We start from the raw sequence: 19,838 nt of genomic DNA, 5'->3' as shown, positions 1-19,838 counted from the left end.
CCAAGTACAATTTAACACAAACCATTATTGGTGCATCTCAAGGCAGGTTTGCACCACCCGCCCTATTCCACTCTGCCTTAAATGCGATTAGCTCAGGTAATTGGTCATAGCCTGACTATACCTTTAATTCTCCTCTACACCTTTGGGCCTCTCTGACTTTTCTCCCCTTCCTTCTATACAGCACTCCCCTAATTTATGACCATTGTCCTGATGATGGCCTGGAATCAGTCAGGCTGAAACGCCGTTGACCCTTCCCAGCAAAGAACTCTGGCATTGTTGTGGTCAATTTAATCATTGTTCAGCAACCGCACTGTATATAATGTTTTGTTCTCTTTGACCACATTGTTTTATTTATCATTTGTCGCCGTTCAGGCTGTCTTTCACCCTTGAGTCACTGCGCCGTTCACCATCACTAGCATGCCCAGTGCTCACTTGAGTGCATGGTCATATGTACTTTGATTTGTACTGTAGTGCTGTTATAACTACTTACAAAATACACAACCTTACTTCTTTCTTTGTGGTCTCCCTTCCTTTCTCTCCCCCCCTTTTGATGTGATTTATATCACTAATTCTGAAATTGTCATATCATTTTATATGACTTCCAGTTGAGACACTGTTGTTTGTTATAAACTTATGCCCGGTCTCTCCTGGGATAACGGGCCCTTACTCCTGTTTTTGTTCTCTCTATTCCACTCACAGCACAGTCAATGTCAATGTCAATGTCAGATATTTTTATATAGCGCACATATCACCAAACGGTCTCAGGGCGCTATTGCACCGCAGTGCTGATCTGCACCACCACATACCATTCCATGCAAACCACTACTGGTAAATCTCATTCCTGATCTGCACCATCCTGTGTTACTCAACACAAAGCACACCAACTGCATCTTAACCATGATCTGCACCACCCCACGGCTCTCCAGGTAGAGCACAGGTACTGCATCTCATTGCTGAGCTGCACCACCCAGTACTCTCCAAAACCCACACAGCTGGGTCATCTCATCACAGATTTGCACCACCCCGTACTATTCCACACAAAGCGCAGCTGGGCCATCTTAACACTGGTTTGCACAATAGGGCCTTCAGCCTGTGAAACTGTCTAATCACGGATGTGTGCTATGTAAATGACACATTGTTTTTGTCTATGATATGTACTCTCTCAACTTGACTGTTGTTTTTAATGTGTGGAAAATATCTGTCACATTGGAATTTGCAATAGATTTTAGGTGAATCACAATGCTATTGATTATGTCTACCTTTTTTTTAAACTGTGTACCCTATGAGCTTTTAACCAATAAATAGATTTGTACTTTTGTATAAACTAAGTTGTCTAGATTATCTGTTGGGGATGTATGGTCATACTTGCCGTGGATGTATGGTGTTTAGCCGAATGAGTGAGACTTGGATGGAATGCAGTATATAGAATATATGGTTCCTATATGTTACAATACTGCCCAAAGGAAACCGTTTTTGTGATATAACTGCACAATAGGGTACTGCTCCGCACAAAGCACAGTTGATGCATCTCTATTTGCATCAGCAAGTACCGTTTATGCACATCACTGCTGACGCGTCTCAATCAGTGCATTATTTAGAGTTGGAAACTTATGAAAATCCACCACACTATCCCAGTGATGGAGGGAATTCCACGGGTGGGTTTTCCTCCATATTTAGTGGTTCAGTGACTTTGGTGGGTGGCCCACCAGCTTGTCAGACTTCTTGGCCGGTGGAGGCCTTCACCGATGCCTGCCCGGTAGAGGACTGGATCTACCGGCCTGCTTGGGTTCCCCTGCCTATAGTACATCTGCTGGTGCAGGCACATGCATTGTCAGAGCAGCTGAATGTTGAGCGGGTCACAGTGCCATCTTTGTAGCCCACCTGGCTTCCTGTTTTTTAGTTTTTCAAACAAACTCCCAGAGTGGAAGTTTATTTTGGGAAAAACCCCAGAGAAAACTTCCAGTGCACCAGGGACATCGTTTGATTGTGCTGCCTGGTCCAACGTGGTTTGCAGTGGTTTGCAGGGGGGGTCCCTGGAGGGAAATTGAATGGCATTGGCCCCACCATAAACAGGGCAGGGCTTCAGCCGTTACACCCAGCTCTGTGGTGTGTGGTCCACCAGGTCAGTGGTCCATTCTAGGCCAGCTGAGTCTCCCACATCAGAAATGTGGGTAGTCCAGCAGGCCAGAGGGGGGAACAGCCATTACAACGCGATTTTTACCATGCAGTGCAGTTACATCGCATGCGTTACAACGCATGCGATGTTACAACGCTATGCCATTACAACGCAAGTCTGTACATCGACTTGCGCTAGATGGCGTGCTAACATTACAAATAGTGTAGTTTACTATCCCAACACCTTCCCTACTGTTAAGTGGACCGGAGTTGGAATAGTAAATTACACTTTTTTAATGTTAGCACGCCATCTAGCGCAAGTCGATGTAAAGACTTGCGTTGGAATGGCATAGCGTTGTAACATCGCATGCGTTGTAACGCATGCGATGTAACTGCACGCGTGGTAAAAACCCGCGTTGTAATGTCATACATCCGCCAGAGGTCCATTCTAGGCCTGCTGAGTCTCCCACATCAGAAATAAAGAGGCCCCCCTCTTTTAAATAAGGCGCAGGAGCCACCTGTGCAGGTAAGAGTGGTGGCGCTGGGTTGTGGGGGATTCGACAGACGACCACGAGGAAAAACTAAATACATCATTAATTTTTCCTCGTTGTCGTCGGTCTAAACTACCCCTACTCGGCCCTCCTGCCCCGCCTCTCTTACCTGCACGGGCCACGGCTGGTGAGGCCGGGTAACTTCATGTTCATTGGTGTAGGTGCACCCCCAATTTTTGATGGTGCGATAGCCCCTCAAAACTCTAAATATCGTCCTTCATGTTTTCTCTGGAAATCAAACGATTTTCCATTAACACCTAACTCGAAATTATACAGCCTAATTCAGAAGTGCTGCCATGTGGGCACAGGCTAGAAGGGGGTGAGATGCTTACTTACAAAGACACTGGCACAGGTCTGAAAGCAAGAAGTGATAAAAGCCAGCAAATCAATCCAAAACACAAAAAGTTAGGGAGTTGGGAGGAGAATCCAGGTAGGTTAGTGGCACAGGGGCCAGGAGGGTATCTGAGAGAGAGTCCCGTTCAGAAAAGTAAGGAATAAAAGAACTGCAATATAACCACTCACTCTCCCAAAAAATAATGTTTTTAAAAGCGATGTAAACCGCAGTGGTGATATTAATCAATGCATAGTTTACAGACCTATCCCCTTCCATTTTCTTAAGGTCCAATAAACATCTTATTCTTCTAAGTGAGTTCTGGTACCTTGTCCACGATCTTCGTTCTTAATGCTGTGACTATAAATAGGGCCATTGCAAATATGCGATTTTGCTGTTGTGGTGTATTCCACATGGAAATGAAGTTGCATCATTATCCATTATCTGCTGATAATAATCAGGTTTTAACAAAAAAAATGTTTCCAGTGCTAGATCAAAAGTTACTAAAAATGAGGCAAAACGTGCTTCAGCGCAGTGTAGAGCCCTTCGCAATGGTTGATTGTTCACCTTCCTGTTGCTTATTGTTGTATGTGGGTGTGAAACTGGTACTAATGAGGTGAACCCTTTGCCCAGATAGTGTTGATGGGTAAAAGTGCCAAACTAATGAAGTAATACTGTCACAAAATGTTCTACATTACAGTGCATAATTTGCCTTTTGCGCCTGCATAGTTTAGTGAACCCTGCCGCATAATTAGGGGTGGGCGGAATTTGCGAAAGCGACTTTCGCAAATTATCGCGAAAATGTTAAAAATCTCCGCAAACAAGCCGAAATATCGCGTAGATGCGGAAGTTTTTTTCCCGCCCGTTCGCGATATTTTCTGCATGGTTGCGGGTCGCTAACTTACCCCTGCGGTTGCTCGCGGGCGCGGCCATCTTGTTTTCAGTTGTCTCGCGGTGCATGATCGCAAGAAGAAAGACGTGATCGCGCGACGCATGATGTCACTGCGGACGCGAACTGTCGCGAGACAGCGCAAATGGCTAAAACAATACAACATCTCATGGAGAACGCGACCGGATCGGGAAAACTTGTCGGTGAACGCGGGGATTCAGGTAAGGCGATCGCGAGCGCGAGAATGTATTATTTTACAGCGCGAGCAAGAACCAAATTATCGCAAAGCTGCGGAATGTGGAAATTTTGACATTTCCGCGCTCTCCGCGGAACGCGGAAATGCCAAATTATCGCAAATTCCGCGAACGGAACGGAAATTTTGCCCAGGCCTACGCATAATTTGATCCTCCTGTGCAGAATAATTCCACGGTCCTATCTATAATACAGAGGGCAGATATAGGAAAGGGCGGTAACAGCACTTCTGTCACAAGTTGGCAGGAATCCTGCTTTCCCTCCTCAGTATTCCACCACCCTCTTTTGGTTACAGCAAGATGTGACCTTTTTGATGACAAAGCCTCCAGCATTGGTACCATGGGACCGCCTTCGGGTAATTTAGACTACCACACTATTGTGAAGGTAAATACCTTTTTTATTTATATTGATATATTTCAGCTAATAACTCATACAAAAGGTAAAAGTACATTCCTATATAAAAAGTTAACTAAATAACACAATTATTAAAAGTCTTGTTGCCACATTATATTAAATCAAATACAAAAAAATGGTATCTTGTTAATTTCCATGCAATTAGGATTTAAAATTAGGGCCAGATCACTGGTGCATTGAACCCAGTTCACCCTTTGGTGGGAAAGCACACTGTCGCGCAGGCTCGGGAGAGGAGAAGGAACAGGAATGGACCCTCGCTGATTGTACCTTTCCGCCCCATCTACAGGACGAAGGCGGCCCCTTTAAGGCGGCCTGGCTCGCCTCGGAGGCTGGGAGTCCTGTTTTGACGTCAACCTCAGAGCACCAATCGGCGGCGGAGTTCTCACGTAAGGAGGACGCCAGCGACGAGGGAAGCGCGTCAGCCCACGGAGGAGAAGGAGTCGGGGAGCGATCGAGAACGTAGACGAAGAGCGAAGCAGGAGCCGGAGGTCGAGTCGTGGAGAGCCGAGGAGGAGGAGAAGGAGGAACCGGCGTCGGGAGAGTAGGAGGGCCAGGAGGCCAACTACACGGCTTCTCGCCCTGCCACGCGCCAGGAGGAGCGTGGCTGGGAAAGGTACGGGACCGAGTCCTGGGTTTTATTTCTACACGGGGAGGGAGATAACTTTCTTTTCTTTGTCGTTGTTGGGGAGGTCACAGGGTAACTTCCCATCACATTCCTCTGGTTCACGGTCATTCGTATCCTTGGTGGAGGACCCTGGTGACTTCTCACTCCCTTTCCCCTAAGCCGTCCTGGAGACACAAACAAGAAGTCTAAAGTGTGGTCTCTCTTCCTTTTATGCCCCGCGGAGCCCCAACACCCGAGCCAGAACCCCAGGGGGAGGAGAAGAAAGAGGAACTCCGGAGACGAGGAGGAGAAGATCGGGACCTGTTCCGAACTGTACTGTGTACTGCACGCATTAAAAATAGACCATACACCTCGATACGGCCTCTGACTCTCTTTGGTCCACTCACGGGTCAACACCCACCCTCACACACACTTTGTAGAGTTAACCCAAAGTCATAACTTACTCCACAAGCTGATGCCATGTAAATCTACGTAGCATAGCATCCACCCATGGATGTTGAGCCTTCCCAGATCTACCAAGACCGGTAAACCTGGAAATGCATCAGAATGTCATTCTGCAGCACAACCAGAAAGAGGAAAAAGCCCCAAAGGATTGTTTTTGTGCAGAAAGATGTCTTTTGCTCTACAAAAATAAACCTGATGCAATGCAGGCACCCTTGCACCATGGCACAAAGAAGCCTTCATTGGAACGAGGCAGCAGATTGTACGCCAGCGAGGGCAGCGAGGAGGAATACAATATCGCAAAAGAAGAGGGTTGAAACAAAATTACGTGAAGAGCCAATTGTGTGTAAAAGGAAGGGAGGGGAAAATCCATCAATTTAGTAAAACTGCCATCACACACAGCAAGCTTTGTCATGCTTCATCATAGGGCTGCTACTACACCTCCGCTCCAGCAATAAGGGAGGGGAAGACAATACAACACACAATGTGAGTGGAACCAAGGGTGAGATAAAGGTGCAGAACCAGTGATAATCAGTGATATAAAACCGATCCTGGGAAATCCTTATTTCAATTTTAATAATAGGTGCCCAGAACGGATTAAAAACCAAAAAACATGGATGGTAGGTTGGAGAGCTTATAATGAGGTTCCAACCCACCCATTTTTCTGCAAGATTGTTGACATGTTTCAGCCAGCTCTAAATAATCACCCGGCTTTCCTCAGGACTTCTCACCAGATAGATTGCTAGGTGTAAAGGACTTTCTTCTTCCCAATTCGGAAAAGAAGCAAACACCTCAAGTGATGTCTCTCGCCTTTGGAGAGGAACCTAAAATGGTTAAAATAAAAAAACAAAAACTGATGGATATTACCCAACCCAACACACACACACACACACAATCTACACACCAGCAAGCTCATATCTCCCCTCATATGGGAGTAAAGATGGTTGCTTGTAATCGCTATACAGATGTTAGCTATTAGCTTGAATGACCCAATAGTAAATATACATATCAGGAGGTGTAATCACAAAGACCAACAGGAATGTTTGCTCCGGAGACACCACCGAGTAACCCGGTATCATAATCTGAATCCAACTTGCCGAGTTTATTAAATTAGTAAACTCGAAATGGCGGGGGAGTGAGGACAGCCGTCCACACGCACTCTCTGTAACAAAAAAAGGATTTTAAAAGTAGAATTGAAATAAAATAGGATCGTATTAGCATGGTACACACCGGAAACGCTATCATTCGGCTGGTGCAACACAACAATGTCCTGTATATTACAGAAATGTAAAGAGTCCGTAGTCATCTATACAGAAGGCTAACTCTCTTTCACATTAGGGAAGTTTGATGCTATTACCCTGAAACGTGTGGCCGAGTGATTGTAAAACTACATATCATGTAGCTATGACGTGATCAAAAGCCAATGTCAACCTCTTATATATATTATATTATTTTACGATTCCCAACAGGATTTCAAAGGAGTACCTGAATTACGTGAAAAGCAAATATACGAATCCCGTATGAATTTTACCAATCACCCAGTAGATGTTCCTCGTCTAGCTTTTGCGTATCATGCTAGTATTATGAGTGTCCTAGTCCCGCTTACTGCTATCTAGGCCAGCTGTCCGCCACAAAATCTGTTTCTCCTTCACCGCCGCGTAGTGCACTGGACCGGCATTTCCTCGGTCCTCTTGAGGGCAGGTAGGCCGCACCCATTGTGGGACATCGTCATACGTGATCCGTCAACGGCATCGAGGGCACAGAAAGACTAGAGCGCGTAAGGTGAGTAAAAATACTCGATCCTTCGCGTTCTGTTTGGAATGACCGATTCGGGACCCCAAGCCTTAATGAGTATAATTATGCATAAGTAAAATTAATCCCAACATTTTTTGTTCAACATTAAACACTGACAAAAAAAAATTCAAAACAATTGTTGGTGATCAAGAAATTAATTAATTAAGGGGATGTAGCATAATAGCCACCCATGACAGAAAACACTAGTCTAACTCAAATAAAACTTTCTTTTTTTTGCAATAAAGAGATTCATGGAGATTCCATGTATCAAAGCAGTCGCTGAATAATAAAACAAAAATTCCTAGACTGTTCAACCTAGGTAGGGGCATCGGCAGACCCACTGCGGAGCAGGGAAACAGAGTGGACACTCGTGTGGTCAATAATTAGTAACGAGAATCATATTGCAGTCCTCAAAAACTTACATGAGAAAAGGAACCAACCCATCAAAACCAAATCAGGCTGTACAATATTCATTATGCGTGCTCACAGACAATGTTGATGTCTCTATTTTTGTCGGTCAACAAGTAATATTAAAGGCAACCAAAAACTCAAGTAAACCAGAAAAGTCTAAGGCATTAGAAGACTATTCCAGGGAATATCATCATTTAATCCCCTGGTAGAACTTCCAACTCTATAGATCCATTTCTGTTCACATAGAAAGAGGGCTCTTTCCGGATTACCACTATTCAAATTGATTTTAGGTTTGTCTAGCACTGTCCAAAAGAAATTCTCAGCCGAGTGTTTCTTTTCTTTAAAGTGGTTAGTCAATCTACTGATAGTTCGTAAGCATCTGAAAGCTGACCTATGTTCCATAATTCTGGTCTTAACTCGTCTAGTCGTCATGCTTAGGTATAGCAGATCACAGGGACATTTCAACAGATAAATTATATAGGCGGAATTACAGTTTGTATGGCTCTGCTGTTCCCATGGGTAATGTAGCCCCACATCAATGGTTTTAGTATTTGCTGTAAGATGACTCACATCACACATACCGCATCTAGTGTGACCTGAAATAGGAGGAAGAAAACTCATCCGATTTTCGCCAACTGTCTCATTTAGCCTATTTTTGTTCATTCTAGGTCTCGTGTAGACCAAAATATCTTTAATATTCTGGCTCCTCTTAAATGAGAACAAGGGTTTTTCAAAGGCGAGGCCCTTAGAGTTTAAAATTCGCCAATTGTGTAGAATGATTCTCTGGATGTCATTGGAGGCTGTATTGAAAGTAGTCACGCAGACAGTTCTTTCAGTTGGTATTTGCTCCTTAGGTTCAAGAAGCGGCTCACGATGGCAATTGGACGCTCTTTTCTTCGCCCTTCGTACTACCCTCTCGGGGTAATTTCTTTGCAGGAGTTTCTTCTCCAAGGTTTCTGCCTCCAATTTAAAATCTATGCGATTCGAACAATTTCGTCTAAGTCGCAAAAACTGACCTACGGGGAGATTTTCCCTAAGAGATTTAGGGTGAAAGCTTTTAAAAGACAATAAGCTGTTTCTATCTGTAGGCTTATGAAACATTCTGGTATGAAGGCAGCCGCCTTCACAGAAAATCGTCAGATCCAGAAAAGGTAAACAATCCTTTGATATAGTGGATGTAAAAAGAAGCAAAGGGTTCCTACTGTTCAGCCACGTTAAGAAGTCCTCCAGGGACTCCCTATTGCCCTTCCAAATCAAAAGGACATCATCAATGAAATGTCTCCAGATCTTAATATGATTGGACCAAGGATCCCCATGGGAGTAGATGTATTGGTCCTCAAAAGCCGACATATACAACCCTGCCAGGCTGGGAGCAAAAACGCTTCCCATGGAGGTCCCGTGGGTCTGGAGGTAGTAGGTCCCCTGAAATTCAAAGACATTTTTAGTCAGGGCTATCTCAGCCAAATGTAGTATAAAAGGTCTAGGTGTGGTATACTCCCAGTCCAAAGTATAAAAAATGTCTTCAACCACCCTTAGTGTTTCCATTTGAGATATGTTGGTATACAAGGACTCTACATCCAGTCCTACCAAGAAGTCCTCTGTGGGATCGTATTCCACAGTGTTTAATAGTTTTAAGACTTCTGTCGTATCTTTCAGGTACGCGGGTCTCGATTGTACTATAGGTTTGAAGTAGAAGTCACAAAATTGTGACAACGGCTCCAGGAGGGACCCCATAGCCGAAACAATCGGTCTCCCTGGAGGGGGCCTAGTTGGTTTATGCACTTTCGGAAGAATGTAAAAATATGGGGTCACTGGTTTTAATTGGCAGAGAAATCTACCTTCTTTCTCTGTGATCCAATCATTCTGAGTAGCTTCTTCTACTATAAGAACAATTTCCTTTTTGATGTCCTCAGTAGGATCCTGTCTTAGTATCTTATAGTTCCTTCTGTCTGCAAGGAGTCTCAGACATTCGGTTTCATATGCAATCTTACTTAATACTACAGTGGCACCACCCTAGTCTGCCTGTTTTATTACAATTTCTTTATTATTCTTCAACTCATCAAGGGCCCTTCTCTCTTTTGTGGATAAGTTCATGAAAGTAGCGGACTTTTGTCTAGCTAGCAATTCTACTTCATGAATTACAGCTTGTTCGAATGCCTCCACCTCAATTGGAAGTTGTCCTAATGCAGGCGTAAACTTGGATTTTGGGCAAAGATTAGTATCCCCCTTCTCTGGTTCCTCTGCATTGTGGTCACCAAAAAACACCCTCAAACGAATGTTCCTAAAGAAACCAGCTAATTCTTGTTGAATCTTAAAAATATCAAGTGTGTTAGTGGGCACATTTCCTAAGCCCTTTTCGAGTATAGGAACTTGTACATCCGACAATATTGTGTCCGACAGATTTAGTACTAGGGATACCCTTCCCGACTCGTCCCTGGCGTTGGTTCCTTTGCCATGCTCCTGGTCACTCTCTGTTCCAAGTCCTCCCATTGCACCCCTGGAGTCGGCTTCTGCTTGCCCGTGCCTCTCCATAAAAAAGGAAGGTTCGTCATCTGGGGAAATTGTGTCATGGGGCCTCCCTGCATGCCTTGAAAATGGGGTGGCAAAAGTGGGGGCCAACCGAAGTTATTGTGAGGATATTGAGGGAATGGTGTATTGAATTGAGTGTGGGGTCCTCGAAAGAAACCCTTCCCTCTCCCCCTTCTTCGGGGCCTTCTCTCATAATCGCTGTCCTCACTGCTGGAACTAGTTCTATCCGATGCTCTATTCTCCCTGTTATTACCACTTTTCATGTCATCCATTTTTTTCTGGGCATATTCATCAGTAATGTATAGATAGACTTTCTCCCTTGAGAATCTTTTCAGATCCTTCTGGAGTTTATTCACTTTTGATCTAAGCAGATAATCCTTGTGCTCTGCTATATCGTGGTTAATTTCTTCCAACTTCTTTTTGAAGGATCCCGACAGGATAATGGTTTTTATTCCTTGTTCATTTTCCTGGATCTTAATGTAGAGGGCATCGGCTGTTCTCTTGGCTGTATTAATAATGAGAATCAGCCAATCCCTCGTACATTTCCAGGCAATCAAAGACCATTCTTTACGAAAAACAGGGCCTTCCAGGAATATCAGAGGTTCATTGGTCACTAGCAGTCCTCTAGGTGCCGCATTTCCTCTTAAGTATTCAGTTAAAACTGCACCATGCAAGATTGTCTTAACATGGGGTCTTTTCAATTCTAGGAGGGTGTCCCAACCTTCCCCTTGTGTTAAAACCTGGGTAATAGTGGTATCTCCGAGCAATGATGGCCCTCTGAGGATAGCTGCAACTGCTTCATCCCTGAAAGCCAGACCCTGTTCCTCCGCCATATTGCCGGGGACAGGGACCCAGTCCAAACAAAACCCACTGTAATTATACCGGGTATGCGTACTGGGCAAAAAAACAAAGTTATTAGTTTGTCTATAATTTTTATATGATACAAAAAGCCCCTGCGGCTCAGCGGCCGCGCTCAAAATCAAAACACACGAAGAACAGAGGGGTGAGAGGAAAAACCCTCTTCGACCTCCCACTTGTTAATTCAATATCACAAAAGAAGTGGGTTGAAACAAAATTACGTGAAGAGCCAATTGTGTGTAAAAGGAAGGGAGGGGAAAATCCATCAATTTAGTAAAACTGCCCTCACACACAGCAAGCTGTGTCATGCTTCATCATAGGGCTGCTACTACACCTCCGCTCCAGCCAAACGCTGGAGGTGGAACAATAAGGGAGGGGAAGACAATACAACACACAATGTGAGTGGAACCAAGGGTGAGATAAAGGTGCAGAACCAGTGATAATCAGTGATATAAAACGATACCGGGAAATCCTTATTTCAATTTTAATAATAGGTGCCCAGAACGGATTAAAAACCAAAAAACATGGGTGGTAGGTTGGAGAGCTTATAATGAGATTCCAACCCCCCCATTTTTCTGCAAGATTGTTGACATATTTCAGCCAGCTCTAAATAATCACCCGGCTTTCCTCAGGACTTCTCACCAGATAGATTCCTAGGTGTAAAGGACTTTCTTCTTCCCAATTCGGAAAAGAAGCAAACACCTCAAGTGATGTCTCTCGCCTTTGGAGAGGAACCTAAAATGGTTAAAATAAAAAAACAAAAACTGATGGATATTACCCAACCCAACACACACACACAATCTACACACCAGCAAGCTCATATCTCCCCTCATATGGGAGTAAAGATGGTTGCTTGTAATCGCAATACCGATGTTAGCTATTAGCTTGAATGACCCAATAGTAAATATACATATCAGGAGGTGTAATCACAAAGACCAACAGGAATGTTTGCTCCGGAGACACCACCGAGTAACCCGGTATCATAATCTGAATCCAACTTGCCGAGTTTATTAAATTAGTAAACTCGAAATGGTGGGGGAGTGAGGACAGCCGTTCACACGCACTCTCTGTAACAAAAAAAGGATTTTAAAAGTAGAATTGAAATAAAATATGATCGTATTAGCATGGTACACACCGGAAACGCTATCATTCGGCTGGTGCAACACAACAATGTCCTGTATATTACAGAAATGTAAAGAGTCCGTAGTCATCTATACAGAAGGCTAACTCTCTTTTGCATTAGGGAAGTTTGATGCTATTACCCTGAAACGTGTGGCCGAGTGATTGTAAAACTACATATCATGTAGCTATGACGTGATCAAAAGCCAATGTCAACCTCTTATATATATTATATTATTTTACGATTCCCAACAGGATTTCAAAGGAGTACCTGAATTACGTGAAAAGCAAATATACGAATCCCGTATGAATTTTACCAATCACCCAGTAGATGTTCCTCGTCTAGCTTTTGCGTATCATGCTAGTATTATGAGTGTCCCAGTCCCGCTTACTGCTATCTAGGCCAGCTGTCCGCCACAAAATCTGTTTCTCCTTCACCGCCGGGTAGTGCACTGGAGCGGCATTTCCTCGGTCCTCTTGAGGGCAGGTAGGCCGCGCCCATTGCGGGACGTCGTCATACGTGATCCGTCAACAGCATCGAGGGCACAAAAAGACTAGAGCGCGTAAGGTGAGTAAAAATACTCGATCCTTCGCATTCTGTTTGGAATGACCGATTCGGGACCCCAAGCCTTAACGAGTATAATTATGCATAAGCAAAATTAATCCCAAAAGTTTTTGTTCAACATTAAACAATGACAAACATTTTTTTTTTTTAAATTGTTGGTGATCAAGAAATTAATTAATTAAGGGGATGTAGCGAGGAGGAATACGCCATATATTGGTAAATATGGTGCATTCCTGGCCGCTCCTTTTTCATTGCATGAAATATTGATAAATCTAGCCCAAAGTATTTATAGGCAAGTAAAGATTTGCTTTTTTTAACTCCGCATTTACTTACTTTGATAATATATATCTTCCAGGATCATGGGTGTGGACTTAAGAATAATAAATCCATGCTTACCTATATATTTACCTTCACTAAATAGTTTCAGTTGATTTCCTGCACTTGATATTGGGGTAGAACAACTTTGAAATGGAGGTTTTTCAGCTGTTTTTTGATAGACGCTTACAAGGGACTTTCCCAAAAGGACAATGGCCGGGTGTTCCATTTTTTTACTGGTAGGATCAGGAACGCAGTACCACCTTTTAAGCTTAACATCTGTCTTGGCATCTTGATCAGCCAGATGTTGGCCATCTGACGCACCCATGAGAGTACGTAGGAGGAGATCTTACTCTACATTTTTAAAAACCAATCTTATTGAACATTTAGGCCACATACAGGATTTATGAATGGTTGCTGAAGTAGTACCTGAGAATAAAGGGCTTCATCAGTGCAGTGAGAAAATATAGCAGTGCTGGAGCAGGGCTGCAGGAGGTTGGGTATAGAAAAATATAAATATTGCTGTACACATACATCATAACCCGAATATTGATCGCTACAATATAGTGAAGTGAGTATATAGGTAGATTCAATATTTTCCACGTCACATATCTATGTCCCATGAAGGTATATGTACATATATATTTAAAATATGATAGTCTGCTGTAATACCATTGGAGGCAGTTTAAAATCGGCAAACAGAAGCCAGCTCGTGAAGGCACTAACATACCAAGAAAGCCACCTTATATTTTCTTTTCTTTCAGTTGGGCTGCCAGGGGTGTGGGGTGTGTCTAGATACAGAAACATTAATAATTCATCATTTCTGCCCATTTCCTGTTCAATAGTAAGTCATTGGAGAGGCTATGTATATGGCATGTGTGGTAATGCCTGGCACGAATGGTTGTGTGTCAGTTGAACCCCAACGATGAAGAGAGAAAGCAAGATAAGAATCATCTCCAACAATGCAAATTAAAAATGCAGTCCTTTGATAACCATTCAGATTTGGGGCTCCAGATCCATGGCAGGTCTAACAAAAGACCCCCTGATTTTTAGGCTTCGCATGAGACTGCTCATGCGCTTTCACTTCGGAGATCTTTTGTTTCTTAAAGAAACATAAAAGGTCTTCGCGTCTGGCAATAATTTATGATTGATTGGCTTCGACATGACTCTCATTGCCTTGCTTCTCGATGCTCAACGCGTGCTGGTTTCACTTTCTCTCTTTATCTGTTTCTGTCTGTAATGGTGCACGGACCAAGTACTGATTAAAGTCTTTATAAGTGTCCTTCTGCTGATTTCACAGGGGTGCATTACTTTTTTTTCCTTGTTGCTTTCCCTGTCATTGCTGCTTCCTCGGGGTTGTTTGCACACACCCACCTTCGGTTCTTGTTGCTTGCCTCCCCTCACTCTATTCTTTTATTTGTTAAAATGTATTGTCTTGTACTTCACTACTTCATATGCACACCGATTTACGCGCAATTTATACAATAGCGCAATTTTTAACACAACAGTATTGAGGTCATTTATAATCATCAGAAATAGATGATTTATCTGGCACATGTAAACAGTTTTAGTGAAATGTGCACGCGAAAAGAAACATTAAAATGTCCTTATAATGATGGAGTTATTGTTTTGCATTCATATCAATATTAACATGTGCACATGCAAATCTATTAACTGTCTATTATTTACATCTAGGGTTGATCGTAACAATGAAGGCCTGCATTTTAAAATGGCTAACTGGTTGCCATCTTATTTCATAAAACATGTGTATTTCTTTATTTCTAGAAGAAGCTGACTTCACAGTTCCAATTGTGATGTGTCCTTGTTTTCGGTCTCATGCGAAATGTTTTCCTTATGTGATAACTGTAGAATGTTTCAAATAATTTTAAAAAGTACACTTGCAGAATACAGACTGTCCAATGAGCCTCATTATGTTGCAGACACACGTAAGATTGAAGGATGTTTAGAAAAACCTCACTGGGGTCGATCTTGAGAAAATAATGAGCTCCTGAGATCCTGAGAAAATAATGAGCTCAGATTATATCTATACGCCTTATCTTGATTGGAGCATTTTGTGGGAACCAAGTGTTGGTCTCTCAAATGTTATAATTGTGTGATTTAAGCTAGTACAGAGTGCACAAGATTTCAGATGCTTTCCGAGTTTCCTCTGCAGAGCCTTTCAGACCTTTCCCTGGACATACTGCATACATGCTCTTGCCCACTTCGAGACAATTTAGAGTAGAGTAGGGTGCTCTCTTCATGGGAGAACTGATTTTACTTAACCTTTTTCCTTTTGAGACAACTTTATACCGATTTGCCTTTTACTGTATGACTTTAATTGATTTGAACTTTAAAACTGCTCCATGCATTCATTTATTGATTATTTGTTAATACTAATCTAAAGATTTTGGATTGTAACCTTTTAACTTTTAATAAACCTTTATGATTTGAAACTTAACCACTCTGTCTTCCTTGTGGAGCCTAATGTGCTTCACATTATTTAAATGTATTTGATTTGATGATAAGCCTCAGTTGTGGATCTCGATTCATCAGAAAACGCTCTATGGGCCCTCAATTTGCACAAAGAAATGCGCTCCGAGACAATTGGTAGCAGAGTATGGTTCCCACTGAGGTTAGGAGAATTTAAAAATTGTCCCCAAATCAAAAAATGTGCCCCAACCCAATTTACATTCCAGACTTTGTATGATCTCATTTGGAGTATTGACGGCGTTCAAGCGTTCCTGAAAGCGGGTGCAGTATCCTAGGAGTGTGAGTATAAGTAGTGCATGCATTCTTGATTTTGAGTTGACGGGAGTTGCATTGTTTAATGATTTGTGGTGTTTTGAGTTGTTGTGTCAAATTGAGGCCCAAGTGAGCTCTATGTTGAAAATGAGACTTGAAGTGCTTTTTCATGTATATTGCTTGTGTGTATCGAGGTTAACATGCCTGCTTCAAAGAGTTGAAGTATGGTCATCAGATTTATCATAATTCAAGATCCTGAGTTAGTTACAGAGTTACATTAACCAATCGATCTGTAGGAGGAGGAACAACAAACATGAGTGCCTGTGCAAGCACGTCTGTTGATCAGAGTTTCTCAGAAGGAATTTATCCCTTGTGGCTTTAGATCCATTATTAAGGACCACTGGTACTACTGTTATCATTACCACCCCAAGTACATCTGTTTTCACCACAACTCCTAGTACATCTGATACTGGTGCTGCACCAGGTTTGGGAGCACAATCTTGTACAAGAGGAGTTCCTCTCATAAGTTTGCCTGTTTGTGCTGTGGCAGTTCCAGAGTTACACATTCAAGAAAGAATAGTAATCTCTTGGTAAAGTGGTTATTTTAAGAATAAAGGCACATTTTAAGGAGCTGGCAAATGGAAATCTTGAGTTTTGGGTTCATAGATGGGTACAATTAAGAAGAGCGTTTTTCTTTAGGAGGGAAGCTGCAAGGTGTGGTTGTCAAAGTCACAAAAAATTAGAAGAGTTGGCTAAAGAGTTTGAAGTTGATTTAAGAAAAAGTCAGGATTTAAAGAAGAGTTTCAGAATATTGATAATTGAGGGTACTTTAGAGAACGTGAATTTGAAATTACATGTCAAGGAGTTAGTAGGATGCATCAGAAAATAGGGAAACACCCAAAAGTTTAAGGAGTGATGTCCAAAACGGAAAGGAAACAGAAAAAGAAAGAAGATACAGGTGGACGGAATGGGAAACTAGTAGAAGTGATAAGGAGGTCAGACAGCATCTGTTGAGAGTGGAGCATGGCGGTAGATATGTTCATGTACACTGGAATCATGGTGATCTTTTTACATTCACAAATCAGTTTCCAAAGTTGTGGGAGAATCCACACCTGTCATATACTCAAGTGGATAGATTTGTAAAAATTTCAAAAGTGCTTGGGGAGGACTAGAGTACTTTCTTTGATGTTGTGATCCTTACCAATTTGTGGGCAGAATGCAAGGTGGCAGTAGATTGGCCAAATGCTGAAGTGCAGAGGGATGCTATAACAAATGTGCCGTCTCCTACTGTTATGGATAAGTATAATCAGGTGATTGCTCATTTGAAAATGAAGGCCCCACAGAAGGAGGTTGATTGGCTCACATTCACCAGAAATACCCATGAGTCCAAAGAGTTTGTGTATGCCTATTATGAGAGGATGATGCAAGTTTTCAGACAGCATATTGGTGTCAAAAATCCAGACAGGAATTCTTTTTGTGGATTCCTGTCTCAGTTTGTTCTTGATTTGCATCCAGAAATTAGCTCCGATATACAGCAGAATGTGATTTGTTGGCAGTCAAAGACTGGGGATAAAATGTTCTGTTGCAGTTACAACTTGGAGGTGAAACAGAAGAAAATAAAGGAAAAATACATGTTGGCACGGACTTAAACGTTGCAGAGAGAATGTCAGAACGGTCTGTATGTGGTGGGTACAGGGTTCAATTCTGTTCTCGTAGTCGGTGCAGAAATGCAGGGAGTTAGTTACCAAGGTGGTGGTCAGATTTTGCCAACAGGGAATTTTAGTCCGCAAGGTAGAGGTTGAGGATTGGTGGCTGACCATAATTAGGGATGGACATAAATATGTTGAAAAAGACTATTGCTGGTCATATATCTAACAAATCGAATGCAAAATGATGTTCAAATGCCCTACATGAATGCGATGCCAATGGCATATAATGGTCATAGAATACTAATATGCCCCAAGTTCCAATGGTGCAGCACAACATGGCAAGCCCAATGTATAATTCAAATCCTAAATCAAAGGTTCTAACAGGACCTCTTCATGGGTGCCGATAATCTCCAACAGTTCCTGATTTTTGACAATCCCATTGGACTGGATCCTGATCCATCACAATGACAGTTCCTGAGAGGTGAGGAGCATTGTGTGCTTGGTGCAGTTGCCGAGGTAGACCAGAGAGGGCCATACAGAGATGGTGAGGTGAATGGCCTCTACAATTCATTTTTGATTGCTACTGGAGATACCTGCTGTACTATTAGGACAGTAGAGGTCCCAAACATACTCCTCTCTGGAAAACAGGTCCAATTTGTATGTATTTCAAACAAGCAAAGTACAAACCCAGTTTCAACTAAAGTCCTACTAAAAATAGGGCCTGTCGAAGAAGATTACCAGTTTGTAATATGTGATTCTAGTCCAGTCAATCTGTTGAGCAGGGAGAAAACAGGTCCAATTTGTATGTATTTCAAACAAGCAAAGTACAAACCCAGTGGCCTTCATCTCTGAGTTTCAAGTGAATCTAGACTCAGTAGCCCTCCCAGTGTATTGCATTTCTTCCAGTGGAGCAAAGATTGTTCATTTCTTTCAAATATTTAATTTTTAGTCGCCCCAAACACAGTCAGCTGAGAGTGTATTGGCCATCACCGTGTAACATCTGTTAGCCACCCTACCTGGTTTCTTTAATTGTTTCCTGGGGTTATGTGTGTTATGTATATTCTGTGCATGTTTATTCTATACAATTGAGAGTCGTTGAGCTGAAAAAGTAGTGTGTTAGTTAAGGACATGGTGATTGGAGGGCACTGATTAGGTTTCCTTCTGGTTGCCTTGTGCATGTGACAGCCTAAGGTAGCACGCCATGGCAAGTACTGCTGACTAACTGGGAGGACTGAGTAATGCACCTCAATACCTGTACCAGCTTAGAACAAAAGGATTGACCAAAGCCAATGTTGGTGCTTTGGCATTTGTACTTCCAGTTCTGGGTATAGTGTGCCACAGGATGGCAGTCTATCAGTCCTTAACTACGCTTCCCAGTGGCCATCTGTGGCCTCTCCTTTGTCCTATTCCAATGCTGAGGGGTTTTGTGAAGTTGTCTTTGCCCACTAAGGGAGCATAAAATGCCTCCCATTCAGTAAATATTCATTTAACCATTGGTGCCTTCTCCAACCCATTCCTTGTAGAAAAGGTCTGGGTAGATGTGCCCTTCTTGAGTTGCCTAAAGTTATTGATTGACCATGGGACACCAATTGACTGGCCTGGCTTGCTGTCATTGCCCCCTAAAGTGAACAAGAACTGCCCCTTGAGCGCCAGTTCCTTCGAACTAGAACTATTTTTAGGCCATGTTGCTTCATTATTTTGGGTACATTGTTGCAGTACTAACCTGGAGAATACAGGACTTGCCTGAACCTTAAGGACAAAGAGCAAAACCTGGATGTCAGTATCTGTTCTGAGGGTGATTGATTCAAGGAACTGAGCCTGCCCTTGAGCCATTATGGTCTGAAGCCAGCTGGCCGTGACCAGCCAAGAAGCAACTACTCCAGTACATTCTTGACCCATGGAAGGATCATGGCTTGGGGTCAGCCTGCAATGTCTCTTGACCCCACTTGACTTTATTGGAGTCTTTTTAATCTCACCTGCATTCGATGGGCTTGTTTGCTGGCTGAGACTTCTCGCCCTGATCGTGGGACAGTGTGAACCGTCTGATTATAACGTACTGTCCCAGAGATACTGCAGTATAGCCCTAACACTAATTTCCACTTCCGAAGTTGCTAGTGTCTTTGATAGATGCACCAGGACTGCTTTTTAAGCTATATAAACTCTAGGAGCCCAATTTAGAGTTTGGCGGACAGGGTACTCCAACGCAAACCCAACAGAGTACCCTGTCCATGAAACCCT

The sequence above is a fragment of the Triturus cristatus genome, chromosome 10, assembly GCF_964204655.1.
Source record: "Triturus cristatus chromosome 10, aTriCri1.1, whole genome shotgun sequence".
NCBI lineage: Eukaryota > Metazoa > Chordata > Amphibia > Caudata > Salamandridae > Triturus > Triturus cristatus.
Note: the sequence above shows the minus strand (reverse complement) of the source record.